A 15,301-nucleotide genomic window follows, 5' to 3' on the forward strand; every position below is an offset into this window, starting at 1 on the left:
TCTCTTGTTGCTTCCTCCTTCCCAACAACTGTAACCTCAGATTGCTTGCCTACAGAGACCTTCCACTGAGAGCAGCCAACCCTTTCCACTGTGACATGCATAATAAACACACTGAAGGTGTGGAGGCTCCTGGTTATTGCATAGTGGATGTGGCTCCATCAGTGGGGGCATAACCCACCTGATCCCAGCATTCACTCAAAGATACGACATCATGTTAAATGACTGACGAGTGCCACTGCAGACATTGGGTGAGGGAGCACCTCTACATCAGAAGGGCAACAAGAAAAGGTGTTGAGACCCCATGAAGAGCTCAGGCTCTGTCAAACACCTCCCTGTTGCTTGCAGTGGCCTTACAATCACTCCTCTCCATGTTCTTCACATGAGCACACAGGCTGAGAGAGAGGGGTAAGGGGACTTCAAAGAAAAAGCATAAATTACTGGCATGCATAATTATTCCTGCATGCAAGCATGGGTTCATTCAACAAACATGTCTTTCATGTCCGCTGTAAGCTGGGTTCCTGAGAGGTACAGGGAAGAGTGTGTGAGGGGGAAGTGTGTGTGCCAAGGGGAGAGGGCGAATAAGGTTTAATAAGGGTAGGCAAGGAAGGCCTCTCAGGGAGAGAGGAGACTTGAGGCAGTTTGAGAGGGAGTAAGAGGGAGGCCAAGTAATCAGAAGGTTCCCTTTCATTTCTGGAAACCCAAGGCTGTAGCCCATAGTGGACAGGGACCTCTGGAGCTCTCCAGAACAGCATGAGAAGTCTGTAGCCCTCCAGCAGCTCTGGCTGGGCTGGGCTGGGCTGGACCTATGTCAGGGGCCGGACAGGGCAGGCAACATGGCACCAGATGATAATGCCCCCTGTCGCCCACGTAGTCTCTCCAGCTGTGAGTGCCACCTGTGGCTCCAGTGTTAATTGCTCGGGTGCACAGGGGCTGTATAATTTGGATCAAAAGGCCCCTCTTGTTAGAGGCTTAATTGTAGCACTTTGTGCTGACCTGGGGCGATCTGCTATCCCTGGGGCTCTGTCTGCTCTCAACTCTGCCCTTTTCCTCTTTCAGCCTCAGTTTCCACACCTAGAAAATATTCCAACCCTGAACACACCACAGAGCCAAAGGGGAAGATAGAGGTTAGGTGATCCTAGGGGGACCCTTATCCTGAGTTCTCAGTGCCTGGAAAACCCCCATTTAAAAAATAAAACTCATTATGCATCCAGCCCGCTTTGCCTGGGTGCCTCTTAATGCCAGGCATAAGTCTTGGACTTGCAGAAGTCATGAAGGACAGGTCAAGAGCATCTAAGAGCAGCAAAGACTGACAAGGAGGCAGAAAGGCATGTGTAGAGAAAACTGCTGCCAGGTAAGCTTTGGGCTGGGCTCCTCCCACTTGGAGCAGGGTAGGAGGGCACTAGGCGGAAAAAAACAGATGTGGAGAGAGGCAGGGCGTAGTGCCAAGCATTGGTGGGACCTTCCCTCTGGCTATACCTGGGACTAGCAAGGGCTTTGCAGGATAGTAGGGTAGTCTGGGTTTGATCCTTTGGAGCCATGGAAAGCTTTAAAGCAATGGAAATATATATATAGCTTAATCTGGGGCCTCTAATGCCAACACAGGTTGTCAAGTAATGGGGATCTGGGGGCAGAGTGTTCAGCAGGAGTCCGCTGCATTGGTTCAAGTGAAACATCATTCCTGTACCCAGGGGCACAAAGTTAGCAGGCCCAGATAGGCTCTGGGAGAGGAGAGATGGGTACTTACATTTCACTAGGAGGTGATCAATAGAGATAGGTTAGGGATCCTTGGGCTGGCTGGAGCCACCAGGGATCCTCAAGCTTCAGTGGATAGGGAGATGTAGCCTCTAGCCTTGCATCCTCGCTCACTTCCTTATGCGTCAGGGCTGGGAAACTAAAGAACTCCATCTCAGACTTCCTCTCCCCTTTGGGTCCCATCCAGATCACTACTGCACCAAGGAGATGCAGCTGGAATAGAAAGTGTCCTTGAGCCTTCACTGTTTCCAAAGTCTGGACAACTTGCCACTCGCTGAGTAAGTTTCCTAGGCCACCTCTGGCAGGGCGCTGGAGACTCTAGGGACAGGGCAGAATGTCCAAGGGATGGCTACACTCGGTATTCATGGTCTACTTTCTGTCTCTGTGGGTGTCAAGAGGTGATATCAGTGGCAACAACCTCCTGATTTTTACCCCCAGATCCTAACTGTAGCCCTGGATGGAGCTCCTTTCATTTGAGATGGAGCCTACTATCTAGTGCTCCTGTGTGGTTTAGAATGCTATGTGGTCACTCTAGGTGTCCCATAAACCACTCTTACCTTTGCAGTACTGTTTACTCTAGCTCGGCGGACCCGGAGATACCATTGAACACTCCTCTTATTCCTTCAAATGACATAATGGAAGCCATGGGAGTGACCCTGATGGTCACTTTAGGAGGCTGTGCTGCTAGCCCCCACAGCTTTCCCAGCGACCCATTCCTGTGAATTAAATTGTGCCCTGAGAAAAGAGGAAGCATTGGCCAGGAGGGACTCCCCTTGGCCTGGAGAAGATGCCACACACAAGTGGCTCGACCAGTGGGTACAATAGCTGAAGGGCGCATATGGGATACTCTGGAATACATTGGGATGCCGAGAAGGGAGGAGGAGGAAGAGCTGCCCCAGATGCTACCCTTTGGCCATGTACACCCTGGCTGCCCTCCATGGCCACCCTCTAGCAAAGGCACCCTCCGTCAGCTTCCCACCAGCCACCTGCCCATGGCCCTAACATGTTCAGCCTTTTACTGTGTGTACTGGTCACCGTGCCTCATAGAGGATGCCTTCCCTCTCTAAGGAAGTGGATGTGGCTGGGGACAGCATCTTTTCCTTGTGTCCCTGTTCCCAGGTCTGTGCCCAGAACACCAGTCTCCCAGTTCAACCATAAGTCATCACTCCAAAAAGCTGTATTATAGCTACCCGAGTCCTAACGGACTCTCCACTGGCAAAGAGAAAGCCAGGGGCCATGTGGCCCAGACAGGGTACCAGTGCCTGAAAGACAGCCTGTGCAGAGCAGGGAAGCAGAAAAGGCAGAAATAGTGGGGCAGACCTATGGGGCTATGGACTGGGACTGCTGTTTGACCTGCCTTTTTGACCCATGCTTTTCTACGTGTACCCAGGTGTTGGAAATAGGAGAGGCAGGGGTCAAAGTGGGACAGCAAACATTTAAACTCCTTCTTACTGAAAGCTAGAGTGGTGAGCCCACTTACTCTGGAGTCAGAAGACCTCCATTCAAATCACAGTGGGCCATGCTCAGAGCTCCTCAGCCCTGTGTATTCGGGTTTCTCTCATCCTTTGATGTACCTCGGAGGGTGTGTTACATTCTCTGCCTGAGAATGTGAAAGGACTGGGGACAGAGCAGTTCAGGAAGCCATGGCCACAGGCTCCACATCGCTGTCTGCAACCTCCAGGTTGTTCCCCACAGGCAAGCCTGTGGACAGACTTTTCAGGGGGCCATCCTTCAGACTGTGTGCCACTATGAGCTGGCAGCTGAGGTCTCCCAGGTTCCTTGTTGGCCACAGGCTTGACAGCTTGTTGCAGTTGGCTCCTGTGCTCATGACCCTGGCTGTCACAGTCTTTGGTGCAAAGCGTTTCTCTGTTCAGACAGGAGTTGTTCACAGAGGGCCATACAAAACCCCAACAGATGGACCTCAACAGGGCAGGAGCTAAAGGAGACACCCACCAATAGTGACAATACCTCACCCCCAGGTTAAACAAACAAACACAAACAAACAAAAACCCTTAATTTTGAGCAAATGAAATCAATGCCAAAGCTAGAGCCAGGTGGCTGGGGCAGCCTGGAATCTGTGTTTCTCAAATAAATAAGTTGTGTACCATGCACTTCCGCAGTTAAAGCTAACCTGATTTCCCCACGGAGCAGGCTATGGCTTAGCATTTTCTGGCAGCCACTGGCTTGCAGGATTTCACGCAGGTTAAAAATAAAAATGCAAAGCGTTATGCTAATCCCTCTCATTCTCCCAACATGGACATGGTCCACTTGAGGAGTGATTTTTTTCCCACCGGCTGTCCCTGGGGACCCCCACAGTGACTCTTGGAGGATGCCTGTTTCACTCCTAACAGGAGAAGAAGAAACTGAGGCAAAGGAGTAAGGCAAACAGAGGCAAGGTGCAGCATGAGCCTTGGGACTCCATAATTTATGCTGAAACAGAAAGTCCTTGAGCCTGAGCTGTCTATGCGTGGGTCTACAGTACTTTGGGTATATGTTCTTTGTGTATAGTGTGAGGTTTGTGAAGATATTAAATGTCACACTCACTTGTTGGAGTCCTTGTCACCAGAACTTACCCTGAGAGGACATTTCCCATTTCACGTCTTAGCAATGATGCTAGTCCAGGCCCCATGGGAAAAAAGATGGGCTTTCAAGTGAGGCAATTTTAGTGCATCTGATATTTGCGAGGCTCAGGCTGCCTTGGTGGACTGAGGGGGCTGAGAACAGAAAGACAGTAGCTTGTAAATCTCTGCAGGAGGGAAGCTGGGCTCCTCTTGCCACTGACCAACACTGTGTGCCTGGGTGTGGGCCTGAATCCACCAGGCTAGTGATTCTGGCAAAAGGCTATTGAGTTAACCAAGAGCTGGTCAGGGTTCTGGTCTCCAGAGGTGGTGACTTAGTGGTGGGCTTTACCCAAAGTTGGCACTCAGTAGAAAATGAGATCTGGAGATTATGAAAATCACCGCCAGGCCTTCATGGAGGCCCTTGGTCTGGGCCCTCTCATCTCACTGTGAAGATGTCACCATCTGCTCTGCCATTAACAGGCTGTGTAGCCTCATACCTATCACTCTCCCTGAGCCTCTGGTTGCTAGTATATAGTAATCTCCCACGGCCTGTGGTTGCATTGTGAATTGTGTATTGTGCCAGCTGTACCCTCTGGAGAAAAAAACAAACCTGAGTGAAGGTGCCCACTGAATTGAGCATGGAATGCTCAACTGTACACTGCCACATAAATGTCATTCCTGTCACCTCTTCCAAGAAGCCTTCCTGGCTAGTGCCGTCCTCCAACAGGGTTAGATGTCTGTGCTGGCTTCCACACTCCCCCATGCTAACCATCAGGATTCCCCCTATTGGGCCCTCTGTAACAATGGGGACTCTTTGAAGGCAAGGCCTCGTTGTGTCCCCCGTGGATCCAGCACCTTTCCTGGCACACAGAGGTACTGCCGAGAGAATGTGTCCCTCAAATTCATATCGTGACATCTTCACTCTTTTGGTATTAGAAGGCGGGGCCATAGGGAGGTGGTGGGATCATGATGGTGAACTTCACCATGTTAGCACTCTTGTAAGAGAGCTGCCTCCCCCATCCTGTGAGGATACAGTAAAAACACTATAAATGAGGGCAACACCCTGGCTTGGTGCTGGATAGGCCAGTACCTTGATCTTAGACTCCCGAGAAATAAATTGTTGTTGAAGCCCCATCCTGTCAACCATATTTTCATGTAACCACTGAACGAGATTGAGATAAGAAAATGCCCTTCAGCAAACTGTTATCTGATGAAGGAAGGAAGGAAGGAAGGGAAGGAGGGAGGGAAGGAAGAAGGGAGGGAAGGAAGGAAGGAAGGAAGGAAGGGAGGGAGGGAGGGAGGGAGGGAGGGAGGGAGGGAGGAAGGAAGGAAGGAAGGAAGGAAGGAAGGAAGGAAGGAAGGAAGAAATGGGATCCTCAGTGATGCTGTGAGGTGGTGGAAAAGACTGTCTTCTCGTCTTACAGAATGGGATGGAGTTTCTTTGAGAGCTGATTAGATTCTCCCAAGGACATGCAGCTGGTCTGTGGTTGACCAAGTTTCAAGTGCTGCCATTGGCTGTGGGATAATGGATGCAGACCTGTCCACTCAAAGCACCCTTCCTACCCTCGAGGAGAGGCCAGAGAAGTCACTGGGCCTGTTATAGGCCCTAGAAGCAGGCAAGGGCTGTTTGCCACTTCAAAAAACACAATGGCACCCTATCCCTGTTCACCTTATTTAATGCTCCAAATTTTCTGCGAGGCCTAATTGAACATTCCTCTGCGGACCCCTCGACGCGGAACAATTAACCGGCCTCTTAGCAGCAAGCGGCTCCCTGGATAGAACGCTCAGATTTATGTCTCCTGGGGAGGCAGCCTATTAGCTGTGGCTGTAAATCCCAGGGTCCTGGCTGGCAAGGTGGGTTTTAATAAAACCAGGGGATGGAGCCAGGCTGGGGCTGCAGATTTCCGGGGGGAGAGCCAACATTTGCCTGTAATTAATCGGGACTCCTTCAAGCTCTGGGGAGATGCCAGGGTCTTAATGAAAACTCAGGAGTTGGAAGTAGCAACTGGTTGGCAGCCATACCAGTTCCCAGCTGGGACAGAGATGCAGAGACCTGGGGGAGCCTGGGTTGCCTCTGCCAAGGGGACTTGAAATTGGGGCATCATTCAGTAGACTTAGGAGCCATGAGTCTGTTAATCTAAAAACTTTCATGCTAGTTGGGTAATTGCTTCATACCCCTATCATCCTTTGTCTTTAGGGGCCCTTGTCCAGGAATCCTGGGGCCTTCCCATAATCCCAAAACAAAACAAAAGGTAAATGCTTAGCCCAGCAAGATCCCTAGTCCTTCTTGGGTAGTGCTCTCAGCCTTCCTTTGAACTCTGTTGGCCCTTTAGCCAGATCTGAACATGTTGGAAGGCCTTAAATGTCTACCCAGACCTCAGACTCACTGCTTCCCTCCCCTCCCCTTCCCTTCCCTTCCCTTCCCTCCCCTCCTTTCTTCTCCCCTCCCCTCCCCTCCCCTCCCCTCCCCTCCCCTCCCCTCCCCTCCCCTCCCCTCCCCTCCCCTCCCCTCCCCTCCCCTCCCCTCCCCTTCCCTTCCCTTCTCTCTCCTCCCCTTCCCTCCCATCCCTTCATTTCCCATTTTCCCTCCCATCCCTTCCTTCCCTTCATTTCTCTCTCCTCCCCTTCCCTCCCATCCCTTCCTTTCCCATTTTCCGTTTTCTTTTCTGGTCTTTACCTCTAGTCCATACTCTCAAATTCCTGATTCAGTATCTTCAAGAGGTCCCACAGCATGGCCTCTCTGACTAGCTCTCCCCAACTCCCTCCTCCCAGATCCCTCCTTGGGGGAGGGGGTCCCTGCTCTTCTCAGCATCTTCTCTTCCGTCTACCTGCTCAGGCAGAACATTCACAAGATCCCTTGGCTTCCCCTCACTTTGTCATGGCAACACATCCTGCCATCTCTCTCTCCAGGGCTCTGACACCATCCTCCCTAGTTTGCTTCTCATCCAAGCCTCTGCGGGCTCCCACCTGGACCACTGTGGCTTGTTCCATTGAGGTCTTTGTGCTTCCATGTGTGTTTCACTGTCTCTTCAATGTCCTTCCGACCATGCACTCTCTATCAGCAGTGATTGTAGACATTTTCCTGGTTCAGGATGCCTTCCAATGTGATTCATATGCTCTGATTTCAACCCTCTGGGCAGTTGATGATCATAGTGCTATTGTCCCCACTTTTCCAGTGGCATTCCCATCCTGGCCTCTTCTGCTTTGTTTCCCACTCCTGCCCTCATCATCTCACCCAGGATCCCCTGCCAGCTGCTGTCACTGTCCAAAAGATGCCATCTTCTGATGCTTGTGTGCTATCTGCCCCATGAGGCCACCATCCCTCAGGGTGGGAGCAGAATTCTCTGTTCACCTGCCCCTGGCACACAGTAGGCATACCATAAAAATGTGTCACCTTGGATGCATTCTGTGTAGATTGGGTGAGAAACTATGTAGGAGCCATGTGGTCTCCATGTGATCTGAAATCAATAAAGGGATTGGCTTTCACAGAGATGATTCCTGTCTGTGTTGTTGGGCTCATTTCGTGGCATCTCATTTGTGGTATTTTTGAATAAAAATGGCCCCTGATAGGCGCTTAGGGAGTGGCACCATTAGGAGGTGTGGTCTTGTTGGAGTAGGTGTGGCTTTGTTGGAGTAGGTGTAGCCTTGTTGGAGGAAGTGTGTCTCAGTGTTGGAGACACACTTCCGCCAGCCAATCCAGATGTAGAATTCTCAGCTCCTTCTCCAGCACCATGTCTGCTTGCATGCTGCCATGCTTCCTGCCATGAAACTGTAAGCCAGTCCCAGTTTACTGTTTTCCTTTATAAGAGTTGCCCTGGTCGTGGTGTGTCTTTACAGCAATAAAACTCTAATCAAGTCACTACCTGAAGCTGGACCCTCCTTCTTCTTATGGGGTCCACATAAGGTCAGGAGTATGCCAAGAGGGCAGTTTCCATACTAGCTATTTCAAGAGAGATAACAGATAGACAGCCAGACAGATTTATAAAAATTCTTAAGAATTAGAAGGGTCTTGGTCACCGCCTAACCATTATTTCATACAATAATATTTTATAAATATAATTGGAGCTAGGGTCCTGCACTGTTAGGGACTTGCCTGGGGCCTCAGAAGTTCCTGACTAAAGTTAAACTATCTAGAAGCCAGGCCCCTCCCTGCACTGAAGCTCAGGGGCCTCTGTGTTGCAGAAGGCCTTTCTTACATTTGATATTAAAACTGAAGGTCTAAGGTTTTCCTGGCTTTGGGGGGAGGAGCACTGGGGTGACCCAGAGTGGGGTCTGGTGAGGATGTATAGAAAAATACTTTGAAAACCAGGCATAATCTCCAGCCCAAACAAATAGCCCAGTCCTAGGAAACCAAAACTTCAAGATATTACTAGCGATGGTCTTCCAACTAAAGGCATTTCACAGGTGTTTACTTCATCCCCCAAACACTTCCTCAAGATGAAGCCTATTCCACAACCTCCCTCATTCCCTCTCTCCCTCCCACATTCCCTCTCTTCTTTCTTTCATAGTCTTTAGCCTAGGCTTCCCTCAAACACCTTACATAACTAAAGATGACCTTGAATTTTTCCAATCTTTCTGCATACACCTCCCCAAGTTCTGGCATTGTAGGCATATAACACCATACTAGGGTTATGTGGTGCTGGGAACTACTTAACCCTAGAGTGTCCGTGTAAGCTAGGTGAGCGCTCCATCCACCAAGTCACACCTGCAGCCCCTTATCAGCTTCTTAGGAAGCTGCTGCATTAGGCAGGGTTGAGATACCCACTGTACAAAGTTTCATTTTCTTATTTATTTATTTATCTATTTATTTATTTGATTATTGATTGATTGATTGTTTCTCTGTGTGGTCTTGGCTGTCCTGGAACTAGCCCTGTAACCAGGCTGGCCTCAAACTCAGAGCTCAAGAGATCTGCCTGCCTCTGCCTTCCAAGTGCTAGGATCAAAGGCATGTGCCACCACCACCTGGCCACAAAGTTTTCTTGATTGTAGCTTTTAATAGGAATAGTGGTTCCTAGGTTCTAGAAAGTCAGGTGGGCATACTGGGTAGATAGTGAAGAACTGAGAGTGAAAGAAAATTGAGCATGTAAAAGGCCAGGGTCACTGTACCATGCAACAGAGCTCTTGTTTTCCTGCACACACCTGAGACAATCCAGAGAGACAGGGAAGTCTACTCTGTAGACTCTGCCAGGGGTGGGGGCTGTGGAGAGCAGGAATGGGATGCACACAGCCTGGAGTGAATGATGAAGTGTTAGTCCAAACAATTACAATAGAGAAAAATTCTTTTCTAAAGGGCATTGGACAATTTAGACAAATGAGAGATCTTATGAGTTTTTAACAACAAGCGAAGTCAAACAAAAAGATCACAGGCAGTAAATGAATTTCGTGTGCTTGAAAGCCTTGTTAGTAGAATGCCAAATCCAAGATCCTTAAGGCCAGTGCAGGGAATAGACAGGTTCTAGCCTCAAGGAGGCAGAGGGGGCAGAACTATAATGTCTCTGCCACTGCCGTGTCTGTGCCTGGGAGCGGGATGTTTTGCAAAATGTTTCTTGGAGCAAACTATGTCTCCAGAAAAGAGTTGTTGCTAAGGTTTACCAGAAACTTCTCCCAGGACCTCTCACTGGGCCCCAGGGGCTAAAAGGTGGACAGTATGGTAGGAAAGAGCTGCTGTACTCCTCTTTCCCCTGGGGAGCCATGGGAATCCCTTCACATCCCCTGTGAAGGAAAGCAAGGGTCTCTGGCTCTAGGTTCACTGTGAGGATGCAGGGGCCAGAGGGTGGAAGGCCTGGCAAGATGGGCTCGTTTGTGGCCAGGAAGTGGGGCTGTGGTTAAGAGCGTCCGCTACTCCTGATTCCCAGCACCTACATGTGGCTCACAACTTCCCGTAACACCAATTCCAGATGATCACATGCCCTCGTCTATGAGCACTGCATGCAAGTAGTACATACATGCATATGTGTACAGACACATATATATGCAAATAATCTTTTTAAAAAGGTGGTGTGGATGATAGAATCTCCTCCTACCATAGCAGAGGCAGACAGGTTGGCTCTCCATCACACCCACTGCTGGAAACAAGCAGATTCTCTGCTTCTTTGTTCAGTGGGCTCTTAATGATGGGTTTCAGAGGTTTTTTGGTGCCGTGTTTAGCAGGTCCTTTGTTGCTGTGCTTAATAGGTTCTTTATAGCCGTGTGCAGCTCACACTTCTCGTGTCTTTTCTCTGGCTTGTGTGTTCTCTTGGATTCCTGCAGACAGGCCGAACACCTACAGGTTACTCTGAGAGCTGTCCTGTGCCAGCTCACCTTTATCTCCTATACTTCCTGCACATAGTAGGGACTGGTGGAGCAGTAGATATAGAACAGTAGACTGTGAAGGAGGCCTAGGTTTACACTTTGACCTTCTATAAGGCCAGGCCCCAGCTCCCCATCCAGACAGATTCTGCCCAGGTTTCACTGTGATAGGTTGAGCAGACTGGAAGACACTGAGGGTGCCATTCAGCCAGCATAAGTCTTTACCATCCCACTGTGGCTCCCTGTACCCAGCCTCAGTCTTGCTGCAATGGCCTGGAGGATCTGCTTTGCCCACCCCTACCATCAGCTTTTGTCCTCTAAGAGAATGGCCATTAGTGACTTCATCCAGGCCTTTGCTCACCAGGGGCCCTGCCTGCACAGCCCTCCTCACACACCACTGGGTGAAGACCTTCCACTTTCAAGAATCCCTCTTTTAGGAAACCTGGAACAGCCACTCTACAGGTGGATCTGGCCACCCTGTAAGTGGGTCCAGTCACCCCCCAGCTGCCCCACAGATGGACCCTACCCATCCACAGGTGGGGTTATTCATCCCAGGTGGAGCTGACCACTAACACAAATGAATGGTCACCCCACAGTGAAATCTGCCAGTCCCAGGTGGAGCTGACTTTAGCCTCATTTGCACTCCCCACTTATCTGTATGTTTGTCCCGGGCTTGTGCTTTTAGGGAACAGCCCAGGTTAGGCACAGGAAGGGCTCAGGTGGCATTGCAGGTCTCTAAAGACCAGGGATGGCCAGGTAATGGCTGTTCTGTTTGACGCACCCTCTAGATTAAGCAGTCTAAAAAAAAAAAAAAAAAAAAAAAAACAGTATGACTACATATAAGTACTACATTTGATTTGAGAACTTAGCTTCCCGCTGGCATGGTTAACCCTAAACTAAGAGAAACCCCCATACACAAGGAAGAGAATCTCACCATCATGCAGCCCCACTGCCCAAGAGCCAAGCAGCATAATTATATCTCAATAATTGTTTTGCAGTGTAGGATTTATAATTACTAAATGTGTGATAACTGCGTCTTAAATGCCCATGCTCTTTAAAAAACCTAATTTATAATGTAAAAAGCTGACACTTCTCTGTGGGCTTTATTTTATCTTGTCGAGAGTCATGGAAGAGTAAGTTATTGAAGCCCTTTCTTTTCCATTCGCCTTAAATCCAACGACAATTAATGTGCCCAATTTGATTATAAACCGCACAAATTAAACAATAAAGAGCTGTCTAATGAGAAATTAATTATGAGGCTGAGAAGGGGAGCCGGGCTGGATGGAAGCAATAACTCACAGGCCACGGCGGCGTGTGTCAGGCTTAAAGGAGATGGAGGGCTCTCTCCTCAATGTGTGTCTTTGCTGATAGGACCCATCACAGATCAGTTGATCCAGAAACCATAACAGCATAGTAATTGAAACTGCTGAAATCAATAGTGCTGACAGCCTTAATTAAATTAAATATGGCCATGATGGGCTCCCAGCGCCCGGTGGCGGCCATGGACCACTTGACCCTCCTGCTGTGCCTGCCTGATGGAGTACAGCCACCGAGTGATGGATCTGACCCCAGGGGACAGTTGGGGTCCTGGCTCCTGCTGAGAGAGGCTCCAAGCAGGCAGAGTAGTCTTTGCCCCGCCTCCTGCTGCTTGGCCTGCTGGCCGCCTGGTGGCTGAGCTGGACAGTGACTGGAATCTGACTGGGGCAGGGCTTGGCTCTGTGGGAGCTGAGATGTGAGGTGTGATGTGAGGTGTGGGGTGCGGAGGAGCCCCTTGTGTACAGGAGGGGCTAAGGAATGGTGAAAGCATCAGGAAATCCCTGTAGGCAGGTGCTTTCATACCACCCAAAGCCAGGACAGGAAAAGCTGGTCAGGGCACCATGTGACGCCAGACTGCCACTGAGGACTCAAGCCTGGAAAAGCCTCCCAGCCTTGCTAACCCTCCCTTTTTACTTCTGCATCCTGGGCGGGTACCTGGGCATGGAAAGACACTGGTTAGGTACATAAAACTTACATCCTGGAGACACAGGCTACTGGGGATTGGGGAAGCAAAGGAGTGTGAATGTGGACTGTCCTGTTCCTATCAGATGAGCAACTGGTGACACAGTGAGCAAGCAGGACCCAGGTGGTCCCATGAGTGGCTCAGACTCTGAACTCGGAACCTCTGGCCCAACCCCAGAGTCTGTTCTTCTAACAGGAGCACCGCCCATGATAAAAGCCTGTTCAGTGTTTGACAAGCTCTTCTTTCCACCCGCTCCTGCCCAGTGATGAAAGTGTGTGGGTTATTAGCTCCATTTCACAGAAGAGAAAATTGAGGTTCTCGGTGGTTAGGCAACTCTCTCAAGGTCTGATGGTGACTGAGTCCCTTAGCCACAGCTAGAGCCTGGCAACCCAAGAAAAGGGAGCCTTACACTTGAAGTTGAGGTCTAGGGGCCAAAGACATGAGGTCTAGGGGCTGGGAGGGAGGCTCTGTTAAAGAACAGACTCATCTGAGCTTCTAGAGTCTGGAATCTTCCATCTACCCCAGATTCCATGGAAGAAGAAGCAAATCCAACAGCAGTTCTCTATGCTTTGGTTTTCTGGCAGATTTTCTCATAATTCACCCATCCCATCATCTCTGTGTGTTCATGTGCATGTATGCCTTCAAGTACATGGGTGTGTATTTGTGGGTACGTGTGTGTGTGTGTGTGTGTGTGTGTGTGCAAATATGTGGAGTGGTACAAAATATAACTAAAATGCCATTCCCCAGGTACCATCCACTTTGATTTTTTTCATTAAAATTTTTTATTTTCTCCGAGTGTGTGTGTGTGTGTGGTGGGGTGAGAGTGTGAGATTTCGTGTGTTTATGTGTGTGATGTGTGTTTGAATGAGTGTGTGGGGCGTGCGTGTGAGAATATGTGGTGTGTGTGTATGAGAGAGGGAGTATGTGTGTGTCATTGTGTGTGGTGTGTGTGTATGAGAGAGAGAGTATGTGTGTGTCATTGTGTGGGGTGTGTGGTGCCTGTGTGTGTATGGGAGCATGTGTACGTGTGAAGACAGGTGCCCTCGGAGGCCAGAGGCATCGGGTCCTCTGGGTGCTGGGAACCCATCTCAGGTCTTCTGGAAGAGGAGCAAGCACTCTTAAAAGCTGGGCCTGATCTCTCCAGCCCCAAGTTAATTTTCTTTTATGATCTACAAGAAAAGCTTTTATTAAAAACAGTAAGGAGGAGAGTGGGATTGGGAGGGAAAGAAGGAGGGGGCTACAGCTAGGATACAAGTGGATGACCTGTGATTTAAAAAAAAAAAACAAAACAAACAGACAAAAAACAATAAGGGGTCGGGAGCGTAGCTCATTGGTAAAATAATTCAGCATGTGTGAAGCTCTGAGTCCTACCCCTGTGCCATAGGGAAGAAAGAAAAACTGCCAAGGCTACAGGGAACAAAGATTCAGCCCTGCTGTTTGGTTCGGGAGACCTCAGCAATGGTTCGGGGTATAGCCCCCAGGGAAGAGTATGGCCACTGCTGGAAAAGGGAAAATATGAAACAATTCCCCAGTTTGCACGTCATCCTTGCAAAGGGGTCATGCTAATCTTCTCTGCATTGTTCCAATTTTAGTGTATGTGCTGCTGAAGTGAGCACCTAGGTTATTTTTTCTTTTTTTAAGGACAAGACAGATCTAAAACACACACTACCCCCCCCCCCAACTTTGGAGTTCCTGCAGGGGCAGGTCCACCTTGCCAGAGAGAACTCTTCAACCCATGGAAAGTTCCAGTTGGATGTGAACTCACATCCCAGTGCTCTGTGACCCTGAGTACCCCACTAAACCATATCTGCCTGTGGGGGCATGAGTGTTTTATTCATGGAACCTTGTGTGTATCACTCAGCCAAGCACAGTCCAGCTCCAGGAGAATTCTTTTGCTCACTAGACACTGGACCTACTAGCATTGGCCTTGGATTGAGCAAATGGAGTCAGGGTAGGGGGTGTGGACATAATCAGGTCTTGAGATACTGCTCTTTCCTTAAAAAACAAAAACCTCAGCAACTACAAAGAGTTGATCTTGTAAACGCTGGCTCTCACCACAGGAAGCTGAACAAATAAATATTTTCGCAAGTTTGTCCTGCTGTCGGCTAGTCTGAGCAGACTTCTTAAATGACATGAGTGAGGCAGCTGGGTTCCTCCACGTTAACGTCAGCCCTAACAAACTGTCCCTTCATTACAGTCCTGCCGAAGATCAGAGGCCCAGATTATTGAAGGAGACTCCGTGGACATGCCCAAGTAGTTGCTGTGACAACTCACCAAAGGGTAAGGGCGGGAGGCAGGAGGGCTTCCACTGCTGGAAGGCTCAAGGGCCTAGCCAGAGAAGATAATCCCAGCCCTTCCCAGCACATAACCCCCTTCCTTGTTTGCATTGCAAGGCATGCACCTTAGCTCTCCAGATCCAGGATCCTGTCACGGACCAACCTTGGTCAGTCCACTGTCAAAAGCCAGCAAGCCATACGAATGAACATCTAGGCGCTATTTCTTAGCAGAGATGGACACCACCCTTGCTCAGCTACTACTCACAGTGCCAAGAACTCTGAATCCCTGTAACGTTCTCTGAGTGGCCCAGGGTGTATAATAACAGCTTCCACCTTGTAGGTCTCTGAGAGAGCTTGGGGCACAGCTACCCCAAGCTGTACACAGAAGTCAGGAATGGCGGCTAGAGAGCTTCAACATTAAGGTT

At 49.6% G+C, this 15,301-nt stretch overlaps 1 long non-coding RNA gene and 1 other non-coding gene across 2 annotated transcripts in view; one reads left to right on the forward strand and one right to left on the reverse strand.

The window, feature by feature from the left end:
* The window catches only part of LOC132646725 (uncharacterized), a 53,989-nt gene that overhangs the window by 15,615 nt on the left and 23,073 nt on the right, over nt 1–15,301 (forward strand). The window contains exon 2 of the long non-coding RNA XR_009584977.1: nt 14,798–14,880. This is a non-coding gene — a long non-coding RNA (uncharacterized LOC132646725). The remainder of the gene's footprint in view (nt 1–14,797; nt 14,881–15,301) is intronic.
* LOC132646951 (U6 spliceosomal RNA) lies at nt 14,110–14,216 on the reverse strand. Its single transcript, XR_009585273.1, has one exon. It is a non-coding gene; the product is annotated as a U6 spliceosomal RNA (small nuclear RNA).

This window comes from Meriones unguiculatus, chromosome 12, assembly GCF_030254825.1.
Source record: "Meriones unguiculatus strain TT.TT164.6M chromosome 12, Bangor_MerUng_6.1, whole genome shotgun sequence".
Taxonomy (NCBI): Eukaryota; Metazoa; Chordata; class Mammalia; order Rodentia; family Muridae; genus Meriones; species Meriones unguiculatus.